This window comes from Oncorhynchus keta, chromosome 3 (genome assembly GCF_023373465.1).
Source record: "Oncorhynchus keta strain PuntledgeMale-10-30-2019 chromosome 3, Oket_V2, whole genome shotgun sequence".
Taxonomy (NCBI): Eukaryota; Metazoa; Chordata; class Actinopteri; order Salmoniformes; family Salmonidae; genus Oncorhynchus; species Oncorhynchus keta.
The window spans coordinates 32,155,256-32,177,582 of NC_068423.1; the positions used below are offsets into that span (position 1 = coordinate 32,155,256).

The following is a 22,327-nucleotide window of genomic DNA, read 5'->3' on the forward strand; positions in this document are numbered from 1 at the left end:
AGTAAATAAAGGTATCCGTTTTAATTTTATAATACAGTTACATTTCTAAAAACCTGTTTTCACTGTGTCATTATCAGGTATTGTGTGTAGATTGATGAGGAAAATGTACTGAATCCATTTTAGGCTGTAACGTAACAAAATGAAGGGGTCTGAATACTTTAGGTTGCAAGATCGTATCCCCCGAGCTGACATGGTTCAAATCTGTCGTTCTGCCCCTGAACAGGCAGTTAACCCACTGTTCCTAGTCCGTCATTGAAAATAACAATATATTCTTAACTGACTTGCCTAGTTAAATAAAGATAAAAAAATATATATAAAATAAATGTGTAAACGAGTTTCAGTAAATTATTTTTGGTAGCATTTCTATGCTTGAAGATTATAAAACTGATTGGTGCATTTCTCCCCATATTCCACCCCGTTCGCTTTATTGGATCAGTCTTGAATAAGTTCCTCCATTTCTTGTTGTTTTTCCTCTAACTTATTCTGTGCCTTTACGATACAGTGTTTATTACATTTACATTTAAGTCATTTAGCAGACGCTCTTATTGCCATCTAACTGTTCTGTCAGTCTTATTCTGTGTTTTTACGATACAGTGTTTATTTCTGACTGTTCTGTCAGTCTTATTCTGTGTCTTTACGATACAGTGTTTATTGTCAGTCTTATTCTGTGTCTTTACGATACAGTGTTTATTGTCAGTCTTATTCTGTGTCTTTACGATACAGTGTTTATTGTCAGTCTTATTCTGTGTCTTTACGATACAGTGTTTATTGCCACCTGACTGTTCTGTCAGTCTTATTCTGTGTCTTTACGATACAGTGTTTATTGTCAGTCTTATTCTGTGTCTTTACGATACAGTGTTTATTGTCAGTCTTATTCTGTGTCTCTACGATACAGTGTTTATTGTCAGTCTTATTCTGTGTCTTTACGATAGTGTTTATTGTCAGTCTTATTCTGTGTCTTCACTATACAGTGTTTATTGTCAGTCTTATTCTGTGTCTTTACGATACAGTGTTTATTGTCAGTCTTATTCTGTGTCTTTACGATACAGTGTTTGTCAGTCTTATTCTGTGTCTTTACGATACAGTGTTTATTGTCAGTCTTATTCTGTGTCTTTACGATACAGTGTTTATTGTCAGTCTTATTCTGTGTCTTTACGATACAGTGTTTATTGTCAGTCTTATTCTGTGTCTTTACGATACAGTGTTTATTGTCAGTCTTATTCTGTGTCTTTACGATACAGTGTTTATTGTCAGTCTTATTCTGTGTCTTTACGATACAGTGTTTATTGTCAGTCTTATTCTGTGTCTTTATACAGTGTTTATAGTCTTATTCTGTGTTTTATTGTCAGTCTTATTCTGTGTCTTTACTATTCTGTGTCTTTACGATACAGTGTTTATTGTCAGTCTTATTCTGTGTCTTTACGATACAGTGTTTATTGTCAGTCTTATTCTGTGTCTTTACGATACAGTGTTTATTGTCAGTCTTATTCTGTGTCTTTACGATACAGTGTTTATTGTCAGTCTTATTCTGTGTCTTTACGATACAGTGTTTATTGCCATCTGACTGTTCTGTCAGTCTCTCCATTTTCCTCTGTTAATATGAGCTCTTCTGACCTAAATAATAGTTGTTTTATAGATGAGTACTGAATTGCAGGGCCTCTGAAGGCACGTTTTAAAAGTGTCCCATGCAATAAGGAGATCTGCTGTACCAATGTTATATCTGGAAAAAGTCCGTTCTAAATGGTTCTGTCCTGGTTCTAAACAAGTCCCCAATGTCCTCGTGGGACAATCTGTACGAGGAATGTCTATTCCAATTATTTTACGGGACGAGCCGCTTTTAGTCCCCAATCAAACATTTGGAGCCGCCAGCGAGAAATGAGAAAGTAGTCAAGACAACTAGCTTGATATTTAAGCCTCCATATATCTACTAGTTCCAATACATGAATAAAACTAATCACATCTTGGTGGTCCTTCTGTGGCTCAGTTGGTAGAGCATGGCGCTTGTAGCGCCAGGGTAGTGGGTTCGATTCCCGGGACCACCCATACGTAGAATGTATGCACACATGACTGTAAGTCGCTTTGGATAAAAGCGTCAGCTAAATGGCATATATTATTATTATTATTATTATTATTATTATTATTATTATTATCTTTAAGTGCATGAGGCGGGATAGTTTGTAATGTGATGTCCTTCATGGTCCATTGAAGTACTGAAAAACTCATACTATAATCTCCCACCATAGTAATCGAGTCATTTACCTTCAGATGTGAGTGCGACAGGACGGTAAACCATTGGTGGCAGTTATATCCTGAAAGAGTTCTAGGGAACAGGAATGAAAGTTGTGATCGTATTTTAGTACAAAGGGGTGCTACTTACGTCGTACGCCAAGCTATCAGCCTCGTTGGCGACGGTAAGACCGGCCAGCTCCCCAAGTCCCAGTTCAGCCTCCATGTTCTCATCAGGACGCATTATGAAGGACGTTCCTGAGGAAGGAGGGAAGGTCAGCACCTCCACTGGAAGAGAAACACACAGTTACTACCTGGAAGGAAGACATGACACACTGACAATATTACGGACAGAACAGGGCAAATGACAACTTCTGAAAACAATCCCAAAAACAGTTTCCTGGGGGGGGGGTTCTCTCTCAGCTAGAGGATTCCCTGTTTCCCCCACAGAACTCCCAGCTAGAGGATTCCCTGTTTCCCCCACAGAAATCCCAGCTAGAGGATTCCCTGTTTCCCCAACAGAAATCCCAGCTAGAGGATTCCCTGTTTCCCCCCCACATAAATCCCAGCTAGAGGATTCCCTGTTTCCCCCACATAAATCCCAGCTAGAGGATTGTTTCCCCCACATAAATCCCAGCTAGAGGATTCCCTGTTTCCCCCAAAAATCCCAGCTAGAGGATTCCCTGTTTCCCCCACATAAATCCCAGCTAGAGGATTCCCTGTTTCCCCCACAGAAATCCCAGCCCTGTTTCCCCCCAGAAATCCCAGCTAGATTCCCTGTTTCCCCCACACAGAAATCCCAGCTAGAGGATTCCCTGTTTCCCCCACAGAAATCCCAGCTAGAGGATTCCCTGTTTCCCCCACAGAAATCCCAGCTAGAGGATTCCCTGTTTCCCCCACAGAAATCCCAGCTAGAGGATTCCCTGTTTCCCCCACAGAAATCCCAGCTAGAGGATTCCTGTTTCCCCCCACAGAAATCCCAGCTAGAGGATTCCCTGTTTCCCCCACAGAAATCCCAGCTAGAGGGATTCCCTGTTTCCCCACAGAAATCCCAGCTAGAGGATTCCCTGTTTCCCCCACAGAAATCCCAGCTAGAGGATTCCCTGTTTCCCCCTCAGAAATCCCAGCTAGAGGATTCCCTGTTTCCCCCACAGAAATCCCAGCTAGAGGATTCCCTGTTTCCCCCTCACAGAAATCCCAGCTAGAGGATTCCCTGTTTCCCCCACAGAAATCCCAGCTAGAGGATTCCCTGTTTCCCCCACAGAAATCCCAGCTAGAGGATTCCCTGTTTCCCCCACAGAAATCCCAGCTTTCCCTGTTTCCCCCCACAGAAATTCCCAGCTAGAGGATTCCCTGTTTCCCCCACAGAAATCCCAGCTAGAGGATTCCCTGTTTCCCCCCCCCAGCTAGAGGATTCCTGTTTCCCCCCTCAGAAATCCCAGCTAGAGGATTCCTGTTTCCCCCCAGAAATCCCAGCTAGAGGATTCCCTGTTTCCCCAGAAATCCCAGCTAGAGGATTCCCTGTTTCCCCCTCAGAAATCCCAGCTAGAGGGATTCCCTGTTTCCCCCTCAGAAATCCCAGCTAGAGGATTCCCTGTTTCCCCCACAGAAATCCCAGCTAGAGGATTCCTGTTTCCCCACAGAAATCCCAGCTAGAGGATTCCTGTTTCCCCCTCAGAAATCCCAGCTAGAGGATTCCCTGTTTCCCCCACAGAAATCCCAGCTAGAGGATTCCCTGTTTCCCCCACAGAAATCCCAGCTAGAGGATTCCCTGTTTCCCCCAGAAATCAGAAATTCCCAGCTAGAGGATTCCCCCCCTCAGAAATGCTTTCCCTGTTTCAGAAATCCCAGCTAGAGGATTCCTGTTTCCCCCTCAGAAATCCCAGCTAGAGGATTCCCTGTTTCCCCCCTCAGAAATCCCAGCTAGAGGATTCCCTGTTTCCCCCACAGAAATCCCAGCTAGAGGATTCCCTGTTTCCCCCACAGAAATCCCAGCTAGAGGATTCCCTGTTTCCCCCTCAGAAATTCCCAGCTAGAGGATTCCCTGTTTCCCCCAGAAATCCCAGCTAGAGGATTCCCTGTTCCCCTCAGAAATTTCCCATCAGAGAGGATTCCCTGTTTCCCCCACAGAAATCCCAGCTAGAGGATTCCCTGTTTCCCCCACAGAAATCCCAGCTAGAGGATTCCCTGTTTCCCCCCACAGAAATCCCAGCTAGAGGATTCCCTGTTTCCCCCACAGAAATCCCAGCTAGAGGATTCCCTGTTTCCCCCAGAAATCCCAGCTAGAGGATTCCCTGTTTCCCCCCTCAGAAATCCCAGCTAGAGGATTCCCTGTTTCCCCATCAGAAATCCCAGCTAGAGGATTCCCTGTTTCCCCCAGCTAGAGGATTCCCCCCCCACAGAAATCCCAGCTAGAGGATTCCTGTTTCCCCCACAGAAATCCCAGCTTTCCCTGTTTCCCCATCAGAAATCCCAGCTAGAGGATTCCCTGTTTCCCCCTCAGAAATCCCAGCTAGAGGATTCCCTGTTTCCCCCACAGAAATCAGCTAAATTCCCTGTTTCCCCCCACAGAAATCCCAGCTAGAGGATTCCCTGTTTCCCCCACAGAAATCCCAGCTAAATCCTGTTTCCACAGAAATCCCAGCTAGAGGATTCCCTGTTTCCCCCACAGAAATCCCAGCTAGAGGATTCCCTGTTTCCCCCACAGAAATCCCAGCTAGAGGATTCCCTGTTTCCCCTCAGAAATCCCAGCTAGAGGATTCCCTGTTTCCCCCCACAGAAATCCCAGCTAGAGGATTCCCTGTTTCCCCACAGAAATCCCAGCTAGAAATCCCAGCTAGATTCCCTGTTTCCCCCCCACAGAAATCCCAGCTAGAGGATTCCCTGTTTCCCCCCCCCAGCTAGAGGATTCCCTGTTTCCCCCAGAAATCCCAGCTAGAGGATTCCCTGTTTCCCCCCTCAGAAATCCCAGCTAGAGGATTCCCTGTTTCCCCCCTCAGAAATCCCAGCTAGAGGATTCCCTGTTTCCCCCTCAGAAATCCCAGCTAGAGGATTCCCTGTTTCCCCCCATCAGAAATCCCAGCTAGAGGATTCCCTGTTTCCCCCCAGCTAGAAAGAAATCCCAGCTAGAGGATTCCCTGTTTCCCCCTCAGAAATCCCAGCTAGAGGATTCCCTGTTTCCCCCTCAGAAATCCCAGCTAGAGGATTCCCTGTTTCCCCCAGAAATCCCAGCTAGAGGATTCCCTGTTTCCCCCACAGAAATCCCAGCTAGAGGATTCCCTGTTTCCCCCACAGAAATCCCAGCTAGAGGATTCCCTGTTTCCCCCACAGAAATCCCAGCTAGAGGATTCCCCCCAGAAATCCCAGCTAGTTCCCTCCCCCTCAGAAATCCCAGCTAGAGGATTCCCTGTTTCCCCCACAGAAATCCCAGCTAGAGGATTCCCTGTTTCCCCCAGAAATCCCAGCTTTCCCTGTTTCCCCAGAAATCCCAGCTAGAGGATTCCCTGTTTCCCCCCCCCACAGAAATCCCAGCTAGAGGATTCCCTGTTTCCCCCACAGAAATCCCAGCTAGAGGATTCCCTGTTTCCCCCACAGAAATCCCAGCTAGAGGATTCCCTGTTTCCCCCACAGAAATCCCAGCTAGAGGATTCCCTGTTTCCCCACAGAAATCCCAGCTAGAGGATTCCCTGTTTCCCCCACAGAAATCCCAGCTAGAGGATTCCCTGTTTCCCCCTCAGAAATCCCAGCTAGAGGATTCCCTGTTTCCCCCAGAAATCCCAGCTAGAGGATTCCTGTTTCCCCACAGAAATCCCAGCTAGAGGATTCCCTGTTTCCCCCACAGAAATCCCAGCTAGAGGATTCCCTGTTTCCCCCCACAGAAATCCCAGCTAGAGGATTCCCTGTTTCCCCCCTACCTGTTTCCCCCAGAAATCCCAGCTAGAGGATTCCCTGTTTCCCCCTCCAGAAATCCCAGCTAGAGGATTCCCTGTTTCCCCCTCAGAAATCCCAGCTAGAGGATTCCCTGTTTCCCCCACCCAGCTAGAGGATTCCCTGTTTCCCCATCAGAAATCCCAGCTAGAGGATTCCCTGTTTCCCCCCTCAGAAATCCCAGCTAGAGGATTCCCTGTTTCCCCCCTCAGAAATCCCAGCTAGAGGATTCCTGTTTCCCCCCCCAGAAATCCCAGCTAGAGGATTCCCTGTTTCCCCCAGAAATCCCAGCTAGAGGATTCCCTGTTTCCCCATCAGAAATCCCAGCTAGAGGGTTTCCCCCCCTCAGAAATCCCAGCTAGAGGATTCCCTGTTTCGCCCCCACAGAAATCCCAGCTAGAGGATTCCCTGTTTCCCCCCTCAGAAATCCCAGCTAGAGGATTCCCTGTTTCCCCCCCTCAGAAATCCCAGCTAGAGGATTCCCTGTTTCCCCCCCTCAGAAATCCCAGCTAGAGGATTCCCTGTTTCCCCCTCAGAAATCCCAGCTAGAGGATTCCCTGTTTCCCCCCCAGCTAGAGGATCAGAAATCCCAGCTAGAGGATTCCCTGTTTCCCCCACAGAAATCCCAGCTAGAGGATTCCCTGTTTCCCCCACAGAAATCCCAGCTAGAGGATTCCCTGTTTCCCCCCACAGAAATCCCAGCTAGAGGATTCCCTGTTTCCCCCACAGAAATCCCAGCTAGAGGATTCCCTGTTTCCCCCCACAGAAATCCCAGCTAGAGGATTCCTGTTTCCCCCACAGAAATCCCAGCTAGAGGATTCCCTGTTTCCCCCGAGAAATCCCAGCTAGAGGATTCCCTGTTTCCCCCAGAAATCCCAGCTAGGGATTCCCTGTTTCCCAGAAATCCCAGCTAGAGGATTCCCTGTTTCCCCCCTCAGAAATCCCAGCTAGAGGATTCCCTGTTTCCCCCCAGAAATCCCAGCTAGAGGATTCCTGTTTCCCCCAGAAATCCCAGCTAGAGGATTCCCTGTTTCCCCCCAGAAATCCCAGCTAGAGGATTCCCTGTTTCCCCATCAGAAATCCCAGCTAGAGGATTCCCTGTTTCCCCCACAGAAATCCCAGCTAGAGGATTCCCTGTTTCCCCATCAGAGATCCCAGCTAGAGGATTCCCTGTTTCCCCAGAAATCCCAGCTAGAGGATTCCCCCATCAGAAATCCCAGAGAAATCCCAGCTAGAGGATTCCCTGTTTCCCCCTCAGAAATCCCAGCTAGAGGATTCCCTGTTTCCCCCCACAGAAATCCCAGCTAGAGGATTCCCTGTTTCCCCCAGAAATCCCAGCTAGAGGATTCCCTGTTTCCCCCCTCAGAAATCCCAGCTAGAGGATTCCCTGTTTCCCCACAGAAATCCCAGCTAGAGGATTCCCTGTTTCCCCCACAGAAATCCCAGCTAGAGGATTCCCTGTTTCCCCCACAGAAATCCCAGCTAGAGGATTCCCTGTTTCCCCCTCCGAAATCCCAGCTAGAGGATTCCCTGTTTCCCCCTCAGAAATCCCAGCTAGAGGATTCCCTGTTTCCCCCAGAAATCCCAGCTAGAGGACCCTGTTTCCCCATCAGAAATCCCAGCTAGAGGATTCCCTGTTTTCCCCCCTCAGAAATCCCAGCTAGAGGATTCCCTGTTTCCCCCTCCGAAATCCCAGCTAGAGGATTCCCTGTTTCCCCCCTCAGAAATCCCAGCTAGAGGATTCCTGTTTCCCCCAGAAATCCCAGCTAGAGGATTCCCTGTTTCCCCATCAGAAATCCCAGCTAGAGGATTCCCTGTTTCCCCCCTCAGAAATCCCAGCTAGAGGATTCCCTGTTTCCCCCACAGAAATCCCAGCTAGAGGATTCCCTGTTTCCCCCAGAAATCCCAGCTAGAGGATTCTCTGTTTCCCCATCAGAAATCCCAGCTAGAGGGTTTCCCCCCACAGAAATCACAGCTAGAGGATTCCCTGAATCAGAGGGGAATAAGCAGGAAGGAAATCCCACAACTGAGAAGTTTCAGAAAAACCAGGAAACTTTCGGAACCTTTTCTTAATTTTGAAACCCGAGTGATTACACCGGGGACAGAGACACCGGGGACAGAGAGACACCGGGGGACAGAGACACACCGGGGACAGAGAGACACACACCGGGGACAGAGAGACACACCGGGGACAGAGAGACACACACCGGGGACAGAGAGACACCGGGGACAGACAGAGACACCGGGGACAGAGAGACACCGGGGACAGACAGAGACACCGGGGACAGACAGAGACACCGGGGACAGACAGAGACACCGGGGACAGACAGAGACACCGGGGACAGACAGAGACACCGGGGACAGAGAGAGACACAGAGACACCGGGGACAGAGAGGGGACAGACACCGGGGACAGAGACACCGGGGACAGCGACACAAACAGGTGTATACCTTCGTCCGAGCGGTTGTCCTGGTGCTGCTCGTTGAGCCTGGGTGCGTTGGAGCGGGCCTGGGTGGAAGAGGAGGGTTCTCTGGGACTCATGTCCTCTTGGTCCCTCAGGTTGGCCAGCATGTCCTGGAGCTTAGACCGGTTAGGTCCTTGGGAGAGAAAACAGGTAGGAGGAAAATGTTTTAACAGAGAGAGACCAGTAGTGTATACTGATAGGGAGAAGAGAGAGCAGAGGACATTACTACAGTATAGAGGAAAACAGAGCCTGACAGCAGTTGAGTGCCTATATTTGTTCAAACTGAAAGGGGAGGAAAATATGTCCATGATGTCGAGGGGTTGTTGGGGGCATCCTGACAAACACCCCCACACAGACCTACAAGGATGAAGACAACAAAAATGCAACAATGAGAGGACAGACAGCAGGAGGAGGAGCAGGCTGCGACAGCAGGAGGAGGAGCAGGCCGCGACAGCAGGAGGAGGAGCAGGCCGCGACAGCAGGAGGAGGAGCAGGCGCGACAGCAGGAGGAGGAGCAGGCCGCGACAGCAGGAGGAGGAGCAGGCCGCGACAGCAGGAGGAGGAGCAGGCCGCGACAGCAGGAGGAGTAGGCCGCCAGGGACTGCCGCCGGGGGACTCAGAATGTACAGCCTGTCGCCGGGGACTCAGAATGTACAGCCTGCCGCCAGGGACTCAGAATGTACAGCCTGTCGCCGGGGACTCAGAATGTACAGCCTGTCGCCAGGGACTCAGAATGTACAGCCTGTCGCCGGGGACTCAGAATGTACAGCCTGTCGCCAGGGACTCAGAATGTACAGCCTGTCGCCAGGGACTCAGAATGTACAGCCTGTCGCCGGGGACTCAGAATGTACAGCCTGTCGCCAGGGGACTCAGAATGTACAGCCTGTCGCCGGGGACTCAGAATGTACAGCCTGTCGCCAGGGACTCAGAATGTACAGCCTGTCGCCGGGGACTCAGAATGTACAGCCTGTCGCCAAGGACTCAGAATGTACAGCCTGTCGCCGGGGACTCAGAATGTACAGCCTGTCCGGGGACTCAGAATGTACAGCCTGTCGCCGGGGACTCAGAATGTACAGCCTGTCGCCACTCAGAATGTACAGCCTGTCGCCAGGACTCAGAATGTACAGCCTGTCGCCAAGGACTCAGAATGTACAGCCTGTCGCCAAGGACTCAGAATGTACAGCCTGTCCGCCAAGGACTCAGAATGTACAGCCTGTCGCCAAGTACTCAGAATGTACAGCCTGTCGCCAAGGACTCAGAATGTACAGCCTGTCGCCAAGGACTCAGAATGTACAGCCTGTCGCCAAGGACTCAGAATGTACAGCCTGCCGCCAAGGACTCAGAATGTACAGCCTGCCGCCAAGGACTCAGAATGTACAGCCTGCCGCCAAGACTCAGAATGTACAGCCAAGGACTCAGAATGTACAGCCTGTTCTCAGAATGTACAGCCTGCCGCCAAGGACTCAGAATGTACAGCCTGCCGCAAGGACTCAGAATGTACAGCCTTATCTATACTCAGAATGTACAGCCTGCCGCCAACTCAGAATGTACAGCCTGCCGCCAAGGACTCAGAATGTACAGCCTGCCGCCAGGAAAATGTACAGCCTGCCGCCATGGACTAGAATGTACACCTGTCAGAGACTCAGAATGTACAGCCTGCCGTTGACTCAAATGTACAGCCTGCCGCCAGGACTCAGAATTATAAGCCTGCAGCCAAGGACTCAGAATGTACCGCCTGCCGCCAAGTGGATTCCAAGTGCTGTATCGGACACTACTTCAAGATGATGTTGAGTCAAAATGATTGAGTTCGTTTTGATCCCTGGCAGACAAAGTCATGTAGAGGTTCTGTAAGATGCACAGTACTTTAAAAACACAAATAATTATCTATATTGGGTTAACAACGAAACAAACAATGACAAGGAAATAAAGGAACGACTAAAACACAATTCAGAGACAGACAAGAGTTGAAAATGGCGGGTAGGATGAATTATAACGCTGACAAGCTAAAATAAGTGAGGAGAAAGATGAGACGTGTATTCTTTATTCTGTCCCCGGTGTCTCTCTCTCTCTGTCCCCTTTATTTGAGGAGACAAGGAGGAGAGGAGATGAGGACAGGGAGGAGGAGACAAGGAGGAGGGTGAGACGAGGAGAGGAGGACAGGGAGGAGGAGACAAGGAGGAGAGTGAGAGAGGACAGGGGAGGACAGGAGGAGGAGACAAGGAGGAGAGTGAGATGAGGACAGGGAGGAGGAGACAAGGAGGAGAGTGAGATGAGGACAGGGAGGAGGAGACAAGGAGGAGAGGGAGATGAGGACAGGGAGGAGGAGACAAGGAGGAGAGTGAGATGAGGACAGGGAGGAGGAGACAAGGAGGAGAGGGAGATGAGGACAGGGAGGAGAGGAGGAGACAAGGAGGAGAGGGAGATGAGGACAGGGAGGAGGAGACAAGGAGGAGAGGGAGATGAGGACAGGGAGGAGGAGACAAGGAGGAGAGGGAGATGAGGACAGGGAGGAGGAGACAAGGAGGAGAGGGAGATGAGGACAGGGAGGAGGAGACAAGGAGGAGAGTGAGATGAGGACAGGCAGGAGGAGACAAGGAGAGGAGGACAGGGAGGAAGAGACAAGGAGGAAAGGGAGATGAGGAGAGGTTCAGGGAAGAGATGACGGAGGATGTGGAGACAAGGAGGACAGAGAGGAGGAGACGAGGACAGGGAGGAGACAAGGACAGGGAGGAGAGGAGGAGGACAGAGAGGAGAAGTTCAGGGAAGAGGATAGATAACTTACTCTTTCCCCCCTTCTTCCCCTTGCGCTCCTTCCTGTACTCCTCCTTGAGTTTGGTTATCAAACCCTGGTCCACGTCCCACGCCTGACATAGCAGACTGCTCCTCCTTCTCTACAGAGGACAAAACCAGACCTGTTCAGGATCGGACTATATATATAAATATATATGAATAAATATAAATAAATATATATATATGAATAAATATAAATAAATATAAATATAAATAAATATATATAAATAAATAAATATAAATAAATATAAATAAATATAAATAAATAAATATAAATAAATATAAAAATAAATAAATATATATATATAAATAAATATATAAATAAATAAATATATAAATAAATAAATATATAAATAAATAAATAAATATATATATAAATATATATATATAAATAAATATATAAATAAATATATATATATAAATAAATATATATAAATAAAATATATAAATATAAATAAAATATATATAAATATATATATATATAAATATATATTCATTTATATATGTATTTTTATATATATATATATATATTTATATATTTATTTATATATAATATATTTATATATATTTATGTATTTATTTATATATAATAATTATATATATATATATATATCTAAATAAATATAAATATTATATATAAATAAACATATATATAAATATATATAAATAAATATATATAAAAGGCTAGTCTGGGAATGATCAGGTAAGAGAAAGGTATATATATGTCCCCCATCTCACTCACCCTGTCCCCCTCCTATCCCAGTCCGTCCCACCCCTCCTCCTCCTCTCACCCCTGTCCGTCCGTCCCCCCCCTCCTCCTCCTCTCACCCCAGTCCCCCCCCTCTCTCTCCTCACCCCAGTCCGTCCCGCCCCCCTGTCCCCCCTCCTCCTCCTACCCCAGTCCGTCCCGTCCCCAGCGCTGCGGGACTCAGGCGATGTGTCCATGTTGTCAGGGCTGGACAGGAAGTCGAAGCCTTTCAGTGCGTCCTCTGCGTCCGGGTCCTCACTAGTGTCCATATTGAGGGTCGGTGATGATGACGATGGTGGCTTCTTCCTCACCATCTAGGGGACACAGCGACGTTGTACTGTTGGTTACAGAACCTTTCTGATATTGTCAGTTCAGTTATTTTAATTGACTGATCTGGTATCATCAACTTCAGGAGAAAAAGGCTTTAGCTAAATGTGTGTGTAGCGTGTGTGTGTGTAGCGTGTGTGTGTGTAGCGTGTGTGTGTGTGTAGCGTGTGTGTGTGTGTAGCGTGTGTAGCGTGTGTGTGTGTAGCGTGTGTGTATAGTGCGTGAGCCTTACGGTCCCCGTCGGTCCTGTCTGTTCCATGACAGTCCGATCCAACCCTGCACCATCTTCATCATCGTCTTCATCACAGTAGAACCTGAAGGTGTCCGGCACAACACTGGACTCAGACACCTCAGTCTTCCTACACACACACACACACACACACACACACACACACACAGAGTGTGGGATTGGGCATCATGCCTGTTCCACTACACTGCAGTAGCATATTTGGGACAGTATTAGCAGCATTATGGAAGAATCTGTTCAGGCCATTTGTTAACGGACTCATTTACAACATCTATTTCCTGTCTTCTGAATGTCAACAGGCCGGAGCTAGCCCGCTAGCCGCGAGCTGGCCGGAGCTAGCCCGCTAGCCGCGAGCTGGCCGGGAGCTGGCCCGCTAGCCGCGAGCTGGCCCGCTAGCCGCGAGCTGGCCGGAGCTAGCCCGCTAGCCGCGAGCTGGCCGGAGCTAGCCGGAGCTAGCCCGCTAGCCGCGAGCTGGCGGCCGGAGCTAGCCCGATAACCGCGAGCTGGCGGCCGGAGCTAGCCCGATAACCGCGAGCAGGCCGGAGCTAGCCCGATAACCGCGAGTAGGTCGGAGCTAGCCTGATAACCGCGAGCAGGCCGGAGCTAGCCTGATAGCCGCGAGCAGGCCGGAGCTAGCCTGATAACCGCGAGCAGGCCGGAGCTAGCCTGATAACCGCGAGCAGGCCGGAGCTAGCCTGATAACCGCGAGCAGGCCGGAGCTAGCCTGATAACCGCGAGCAGGCCGGAGCTAGCCTGATAACCGCGAGCAGGCCGGAGCTAGCCTGCCAACCGCGAGCAGGCCGGAGCTAGCCTGCCAACCGCGAGCAGGCCAGAGCTGATCCACCATCCTTTCACTAGGTCATAGAAATAGAATTACTAGAAAGGACATTCACATTAATGTTTCGAGGTGTTGTTGCCTTCAAGAAAATTCTATCACTGTGTTGCGTGCAGTACCCACCCTCCTCCAGTGTCGGTGCCTTTAGGTACGGTGTCTGTCCCGTTGACCAGAGGGGTCTCTGGCCCGGTCCTCTCCCCGGGTCGACCCCCTCCGGCTCCAGCCATAGCCAGCAGGGTTTGCACCCTCTGAGCCTTCACATCCAGGATGGTGTCGGTGTAACCCACCTCCTGAAGATACCTGGACACATTACACACATTTTTATTTTTATTTTATTTTACCTTTATTTAACCAGGCAAGTCAGTTAAGAACAAATTCTTATTTTCAATGACGGCCTGGGAACTGGCTGTTCAGGGGCAGAATGACAGATTTGTACCTTGTCAGCTTGGGGGTTTGAACTTGCAACCTTCCGGTTACTAGTCCAACGCTCTAACCACTAGGCTACCCTGCCGCCTCTACACTCTAACCACTAGGCTACACTGCCCCCTCTACACTCTAACCACTAGGCTACACTGCCCCCTCTACACTCTAACCACTAGGCTACACTGCCCCCTCTACACTCTAACCACTAGGCTATGCTGCCGCCCCATAAAGGGGGCTGTCAGGTGGAAAGGCTGCGAACAAATCAATGACAAGACACACAACAAATTGCTGAGTCTACCATTTTTTTTTTACTGATGTTTTTATGATGTTATGATGTTACATCAGGGCAATATGTAAACTGATCAGAAAGGGAGGAGTTCGGATACGACCTACGCTCTGTCATGGTGCAGTCTGGGTAGTGATAACGATCAGTACTGTCAAAGGGATCCTCATCATAATGGTGTTTTAATTTTTTTAAATTTTACCAGGTAAGTTGACTGAGAACACGTTCTCATTTACAGCAATGACCTGGGGAATAGTTACAGGGGAGAGGAGGGGCGATGAATGAGCCAATCGTGAACTGGGGATTATTAGGTGACCGTGATGGTTTGAGGGAATGATTGGGAAATTAGCCAGGTTAACACCCCTACTCTTACGATAAGTGCCATGGGATCTTTAGTGACCACAGAGAGTCAGGACACCTGTTTAACGTCCCAGCCGAAAGACGGCTCCCTACACAGGGCAATGTCCCCAATCACTGCCCTGGGGTATTGGGATATTTTTTAGACCAGAGGAAAGAGTGCCTCCTACTGGCCCTCCAACACCACTTCCAGCAGCATCCGATTTCCCATCCAGGGACCAACCAGGACAGACGCTGCTTAGGTTAGAGGAAAACCCACAGTGGGATGCAGGGTGGTATGTTGCTGGTGGTGGTGTATGGGTAGTAGCAGTAATGACCAGTACTCTCCAGGAGAGGGAGCTGTTGCCCACATTGTCACTGTTCACAGAGCAGTTTAGAAGAGAAAGTCCAGCCTGTCTGAGGAGCTGATTACCTTGTTTCCAGGGTTAGTGGTATGGTATAGTAACTCACTGTCTGAGGAGCTGATGACCTTGTTTCCAGGGTTAGTGGTAGTGGTATGGTATAGTAACTCACTGTCTGAGATGATGACCTTGTTTCCAGGGTTAGTGGTAGTGGTATGGTATAGTAACTCACTGTCTGAGGAGCTGACGACCTTGTTTCCAGGACAACTGGTTGTTCAGAGAGCCAGGGGCCTCATTCTCATTCACCTCATCTGGGGAGAAAAGGTATTTTGTCTGTAAATAAAATTGGACTGTCAGTCAGTCAATTTGTGTGTGTGTGTGTGTGTGTGTGTGTGTGTGTGTATCAGTCTTACCAGACTCATAGCTGGGAGGTTTCATGTCTCCTTGGTTCAACTCTGTTCCATATTTTAACTTGTGGTACTTGGCCCTGGAAGAGAAAGCAGAAACAACAGGGCTAAAAAGACAACGAACTATGATCATGACTGAGAAAAATCCATCCACCCGTCTCAAATCAATAACCAGGTGTTCATCCACCCTTTTAACGTGAATAATGTCAGATATTAGGTCACGACAGGCCTGATGGAAACCGCAAATTAGTCCACAAAATGTCAAAAAATATAAATAATTGTTTTGTGGACAAGGTGGGTGGATTCTTTTTATATGTGGGTAAAATTATGCGAGTACCGGCAATGGAGAATGTTGATATAATATAACTAGGACTCAGGAAACCAGGCAGTTTATTAGACTACAGATGTGTTGTGTGGTCGTCCCACTAGGACTCAGGAAACCATGCAGTTTATTAGACTACAGATGTGTTGTGTGGTCGTCCCACTAGGACTCAGGAAACCATGCAGTTTATTAGACTACAGATGTGTTGTGTGGTCGTCCCACTAGGACTCAGGAAACCATGCAGTTTATTAGGCTACAGATGTGTTGTGTGGTCGTCCCACTAGGACTCAGGAAACCAGGCAGTTTATTAGACTACAGATGTGTTGTGTGGTCGTCCCACTACGACTCAGGAAACCAGGCAGTTTATTAGACTACAGATGTGTTGTGTGGTCGTCCCACTACGACTCAGGAAACCAGGCAGTTTATTAGACTACAGATGAAATAAGTTCTGATGAACAGGGGGTGAAAAGAGCCTGGTGATGATCGAGATGCTCCTTTATAATAAATATCTGAGGTCTTATTCTGGCGACATGATCTAGATGCTCCTTTATAATAAATATCTGGGGTCTTATTCTGGTGACATGATGATATAGATGCTCCTTTATAATAAATATCTGGGGTCTTATTCTGGTGACATGATGATATAGATGCTCCTTTATAATAAATATCTGGGCTCTTATTCTGGTGACATGATGATATAGATGCTCCTTTATAATAAATATCTGGGCTCTTATTCTGGTGACATGATGATCTAGATGCTCCTTTATAATAAATATCTGGGGTCTTATTCTGGTGACATGATGATCGATGCTCGACTGCCGTTGGACAAATTCTCTCTCTTTGTCCATAATAATGTCATCATGTGGACTAGCCTGACCACACTATCAGAGATGTTGGCTGGAGCGCACGGGCCAACATCAGAGTGGGAACAAAACCCATCAGATTCAAATGTGATTGGATAGCCTTTAAAAATGTTTTTTTTTTTTTTTTTTAAGTGTATTTTTTATTACATGGGAATTTAACCCGGAAAATGTATTTTTATGTCATTATTAAGCAGACTTTTATCTTCAACAAGTCAATTGATGGAAACATCCTATACATCTCTGCTGGGAAACCATTACCTTAATGACAGATTTTAGAATATTCTAATGTAAATCCTTATCCAATCGGATGAGAAACCTAGTTAGGTTGGGACCAAGGTGTTCCTGTTCAAATTGGTAACATCCTGTTTCCTGAGGGCTCTTCCTGATAGGAATGACCCGTTGCCAAGCAACCAGGGAAACCCACAAGACGAGTAACCTGATTCTGAAGCACATGACGTCGCTCCCAACTCTCTCCCAGAGAGGCTGAGACGATAGCGTTACCGATAAATTAACAGAGAAATACATGTCCTCTGCTAGTGATGATGATGATGCTGCTTCTGATAGGAAGAGCAGGAAGAGGAAGGTATCGGATTAGACTAGATGCCAGGTTCTGGGGTTGTGTTCTACAGTCTCAACTAGACATATCGTTCATTAGACTAGATGTCAGGTTCTGGGGTTGTGTTCTACAGTCTCAACTAGACATATCGTTCATTAGACTAGATGCCAGGTTCTGGGGTTGTGTTCTACAGTCTCAACTAGACATATCGTTCATTAGACTAGATGTCAGGTTCTGGGGTTGTGTTCTACAGTCTCAACTAGACATATTGTTCATTAGACTAGATGCCAGGTTCTGGGGTTGTGTTCTACAGTCTCAACTAGACATATTGTTCATTAGACTAGATGCCAGGTTCTGGGGTTGTGTTCTACAGTCTCAACTAGACATATCGTTCATTAGACTAGATGCCAGGTTCTGGGGTTGTGTTCTACAGTCTCAACTAGACATATCGTTCATTAGACTAGATGCCAGGTTCTGGGGTTGTGTTCTACAGTCTCAACTAGACATATCGTTCATTAGACTAGATGCCAGGTTCTGGGGTTGTGTTCTACAGTCTCAACTAGACATATCGTTCATTAGACTAGATGCCAGGTTCTGGGGTTGTGTTCTACAGTCTCAACTAGACATATCGTTCATTAGACTATATATATATATATATATATATAGTCCCCCAAAATAGCCTGTTAATATACTGCCTCACTCCAGGGAAATAAAAGTACACTTTTTCCACAATTAATTGTCATCAAGAACCATCCAAAACAGCAATTGTCCTAGAAATATGCTTCAAATGTTGATTTTCTTACATTGACGTTAAATGACATAAAATGGCCGCTAGTGTCCAGTATAGAGATTCCTGTTCTCCAGCCTATTTATTGATTATTTGATATCGGTGGAATTATCGGACAATACCAGTGTAGCGATTTAAAAGGCCAATAACAGCAGATTATATCGGGTGTTCTCTAAGCATGATGGGATGTTAATTGCTTAATTACCTCAGGTACCACACCTGTGTGGAAGCACCTGCTTTCAAATACACGTTGTTACTCTCATTTACTCAAGTGTTTGCATTATTTTGTCAGTTACCTTCTACATCCACCCCGTGACAATAGAACCTGCGACATGGTTTGGGAAAGTATGTCAAATCCATGAGAACCCAATTTATATTTATATATATATATATATATATAAATTGGGTTCTCACGGATTATATATATATATATATAACCATGTCGCAGGCTGTTTTAAACTAATCCCGGGTTGCTAATTATTGGCTTGACAACAAACAACGTTCACTCATGTTACCTAGATAGAACAACCTGCTAACTTAACAGTAGGTCTAGGCACATCTGATTGGCCCAGGAAGAAAGGGGGGGGAGAGAGAGCTAAGAGGAGAAAGAGGAGGAGAGTGAGAGAGATAAAAAAAAAAGATAAAAAAAAAAAAGAGGGGAGATAGAAATGACATCACTACATCCTGTTCCAGAGGCAGAGCGACCATGGGGAGGGGAGAGCATCATTGTTGTTACCACGGCAACCTGCTGTTTGTTGCAGGCACAGAGCTGACACCATGGTGTCGGTGAACAGACTCAGAAAGAGGATGTCGAAAATGATCCTGCTGCTGCTTTTCCTGGAACACAAGGGGATGAACGATCCCCCAGGGAAAGGCAGCCAGAAACCGCTCTAGGAAAGGACAGGAGGACAGAAACACTCAGAGAGCAGTAGAGCTGTGACCTTGTCTGGATTGGGTTTCCCCCAGGGTAAGGCAGACAGAAACTGTTCCAGGGCAGTGTCATCAGTAACCAGACACCAATCTGTCCTCTGTACAGACGTCACAACACCAGGGGACTGTCTTTTCCTTCCAGGGTCATCTGTCATTGTAGACCCTCGGATTTTCTGCTGTGTAAGTTTCACCGCCATGTTTATTTGACCTTTATTTAACCAGGCAAGTCAGTTAGGAACACATTTCTTATTTTCAATGACTGCCTAGGACCAGTGGGTTAACTCCTGGCCTAGGACCAGTGGGTTAACTCCTGGCCTAGGACCAGTGGGTTAACTCCTGGCCTAGGACCAGTGGGTTAACTCCTGGCCTAGGACCAGTGGGTTAACTCCTGGCCTAGGACCAGTGGGTTAACTCCTGGCCTAGGACCAGTGGGTTAACTCCTGGCCTAGGACCAGTGGGTTAACTCCTGGCCTAGGACCAGTGGGTTAACTCCTGGCCTAGGACCAGTGGGTTAACTCCTGGCCTAGGACCAGTGGGTTAACTCCTGGCCTAGGACCAGTGGGTTAACTCCTGGCCTAGGACCAGTGGGTTAACTCCTGGCCTAGGACCAGTGGGTTAACTCCTGGCCTAGGACCAGTGGGTTAACTCCTGGCCTAGGACCAGTGGGTTAACTCCTGGCCTAGGACCAGTGGGTTAACTCCTGGCCTAGGACCAGTGGGTTAACTCCTGGCCTAGGACCAGTGGGTTAACTCCTGGCCTAGGACCAGTGGGTTAACTCCTGGCCTAGGACCAGTGGGTTAACTCCTGGCCTAGGACCAGTGGGTTAACTCCTGGCCTAGGACCAGTGGGTTAACTCCTGGCCTAGGACCAGTGGGTTAACTCCTGGCCTAGGACCAGTGGGTTAACTCCTGGCCTAGGACCAGTGGGTTAACTCCTGGCCTAGGACCAGTGGGTTAACTCCTGGCCTAGGACCAGTGGGTTAACTACTGGCCTAGGACCAGTGGGTTAACTGGTCTAGGAACAGTGGGTTAACTGGTCTAGGAACAGTGGGTTAACTGGTCTAGGAACAGTGGGTTAACTGGTCTAGGAACAGTGGGTTAACTGGTCTAGGAACAGTGGGTTAACTGGTCCAGGAACAGTGGGTTAACTGGTCCTAGGAACAGTGGGTTAACTGGTCCTAGGAACAGTGGGTTAACTGGTCCTAGGAACAGTGGGTTAACTGGCCTAGGAACAGTGGGTTAACTGGTCTAGGAACAGTGGGTTAACTGGCCTAGGAACAGTGGGTTAACTGGCCTAGGAACAGTGGGTTAACTGGCCTAGGAACAGTGGGTTAACTGGCCTAGGAACAGTGGGTTAACTGGCCTAGGAACAGTGGGTTAACTGGTCTAGGAACAGTGGGTTAACTGGTCTAGGAACAGTGGGTTAACTGGTCTAGGAACAGTGGGTTAACTGGTCTAGGAACAGTGGGTTAACTGGTCTAGGAACAGTGGGTTAACTGGTCCAGGAACAGTGGGTTAACTGGTCCTATGAACAGTGGGTTAACTGGTCCTATGAACAGTGGGTTAACTGGTCCTATGAACAGTGGGTTAACTGGTCCTATGAACAGTGGGTTAACTGGTCCTATGAACAGTGGGTTAACTGGCCTGGGAACAGTGGGTTAACTGGTCTGGGAACAGTGGGTTAACTGGCCTGGGACCAGTGGGTTAACTGGTCTGGGACCAGTCTGGTCTAGGGACCAGTGGGTTAACTGGTCTAGGGACCAGTGGGTTAACTGGTCTAGGGACCAGTGGGTTAACTGGTCTAGGGACCAGTGGGTTAACTGGTCTAGGAACAGTGGGTTAACTGGTCTAGGAACAGTGGGTTAACTGGTCTAGGAACAGTGGGTTAACTGGTCTAGGAACAGTGGGTTAACTGGTCTAGGAACAGTGGGTTAACTGGTCTAGGAACAGTGGGTTAACTGGTCTAGGAACAGTGGGTTAACTGGTCTAGGAACAGTGGGTTAACTGGTCTAGGAACAGTGGGTTAACTGGTCTAGGAACAGTGGGTTAACTGGTCTAGGAACAGTGGGTTAACTGGTCTAGGAACAGTGGGTTAACTGGTCTAGGAACAGTGGGTTAACTGGTCTAGGAACAGTGGGTTAACTGGTCTAGGAACAGTGGGTTAACTGGTCTAGGAACAGTGGGTTAACTGGTCTAGGAACAGTGGGTTAACTGGTCTAGGAACAGTGGGTTAACTGGTCTAGGAACAGTGGGTTAACTGGTCTAGGAACAGTGGGTTAACTGGTCTAGGAACAGTGGGTTAACTGGTCTAGGAACAGTGGGTTAACTGGTCTAGGAACAGTGGGTTAACTGGTCTAGGAACAGTGGGTTAACTGGTCTGGGAACAGTGGGTTAACTGGTCTGGGAACAGTGGGTTAACTGGTCTGGGAACAGTGGGTTAACTGGCCTGGGAACAGTGGGTTAACTGGCCTGGGAACAGTGGGTTAACTGGCCTGGGAACAGTGGGTTAACTGGTCTGGGACCAGTGGGTTAACTGGCCTGGGACCAGTGGGTTAACTGGCCTGGGACCAGTGGGTTAACTGGTCTAGGAACAGTGGGTTAACTGGTCTAGGAACAGTGGGTTAACTGGTCTAGGAACAGTGGGTTAACTGGTCTAGGAACAGTGGGTTAACTGGTCTAGGAACAGTGGGTTAACTGGTCTAGGAACAGTGGGTTAACTGGTCTAGGAACAGTGGGTTAACTGGTCTAGGAACAGTGGGTTAACTGGTCTAGGAACAGTGGGTTAACTGGTCTAGGAACAGTGGGTTAACTGGTCTAGGAACAGTGGGTTAACTGGTCTAGGAACAGTGGGTTAACTGGCCTAGGAACAGTGGGTTAACTGGCCTAGGAACAGTGGGTTAACTGGCCTAGGAACAGTGGGTTAACTGGCCTAGGAACAGTGGGTTAACTGGCCTAGGAACAGTGGGTTAACTGGCCTGGGAACAGTGGGTTAACTGGTCTGGGAACAGTGGGTTAACTGGCCTAGGAACAGTGGGTTAACTGGCCTAGGAACAGTGGGTTAACTGGTCTAGGAACAGTGGGTTAACTGGCCTAGGAACAGTGGGTTAACTGGCCTAGGAACAGTGGGTTAACTGGCCTAGGAACAGTGGGTTAACTGGCCTAGGAACAGTGGGTTAACTGGCCTAGGAACAGTGGGTTAACTGGCCTAGGAACAGTGGGTTAACTGGCCTAGGACCAGTGGGTTAACTGGTCTAGGACCAGTGGGTTAACTGGTCTAGGACCAGTGGGTTAACTGGTCTAGGACCAGTGGGTTAACTGGTCTAGGACCAGTGGGTTAACTGGTCTAGGACCAGTGGGTTAACTGGTCTAGGACCAGTGGGTTAACTGGTCTAGGACCAGTGGGTTAACTGGTCTAGGAACAGTGGGTTAACTGGTCTAGGAACAGTGGGTTAACTGGTCTAGGAACAGTGGGTTAACTGGTCTAGGAACAGTGGG

The 22,327-nt window shown here is 48.1% G+C and overlaps 1 pseudogene; it reads right to left on the minus strand.

The window, feature by feature from the left end:
* LOC127906138 (striatin-like) overlaps positions 1–22,327 on the minus strand; it is a 55,243-nt pseudogene that overhangs the window by 10,001 nt on the left and 22,915 nt on the right.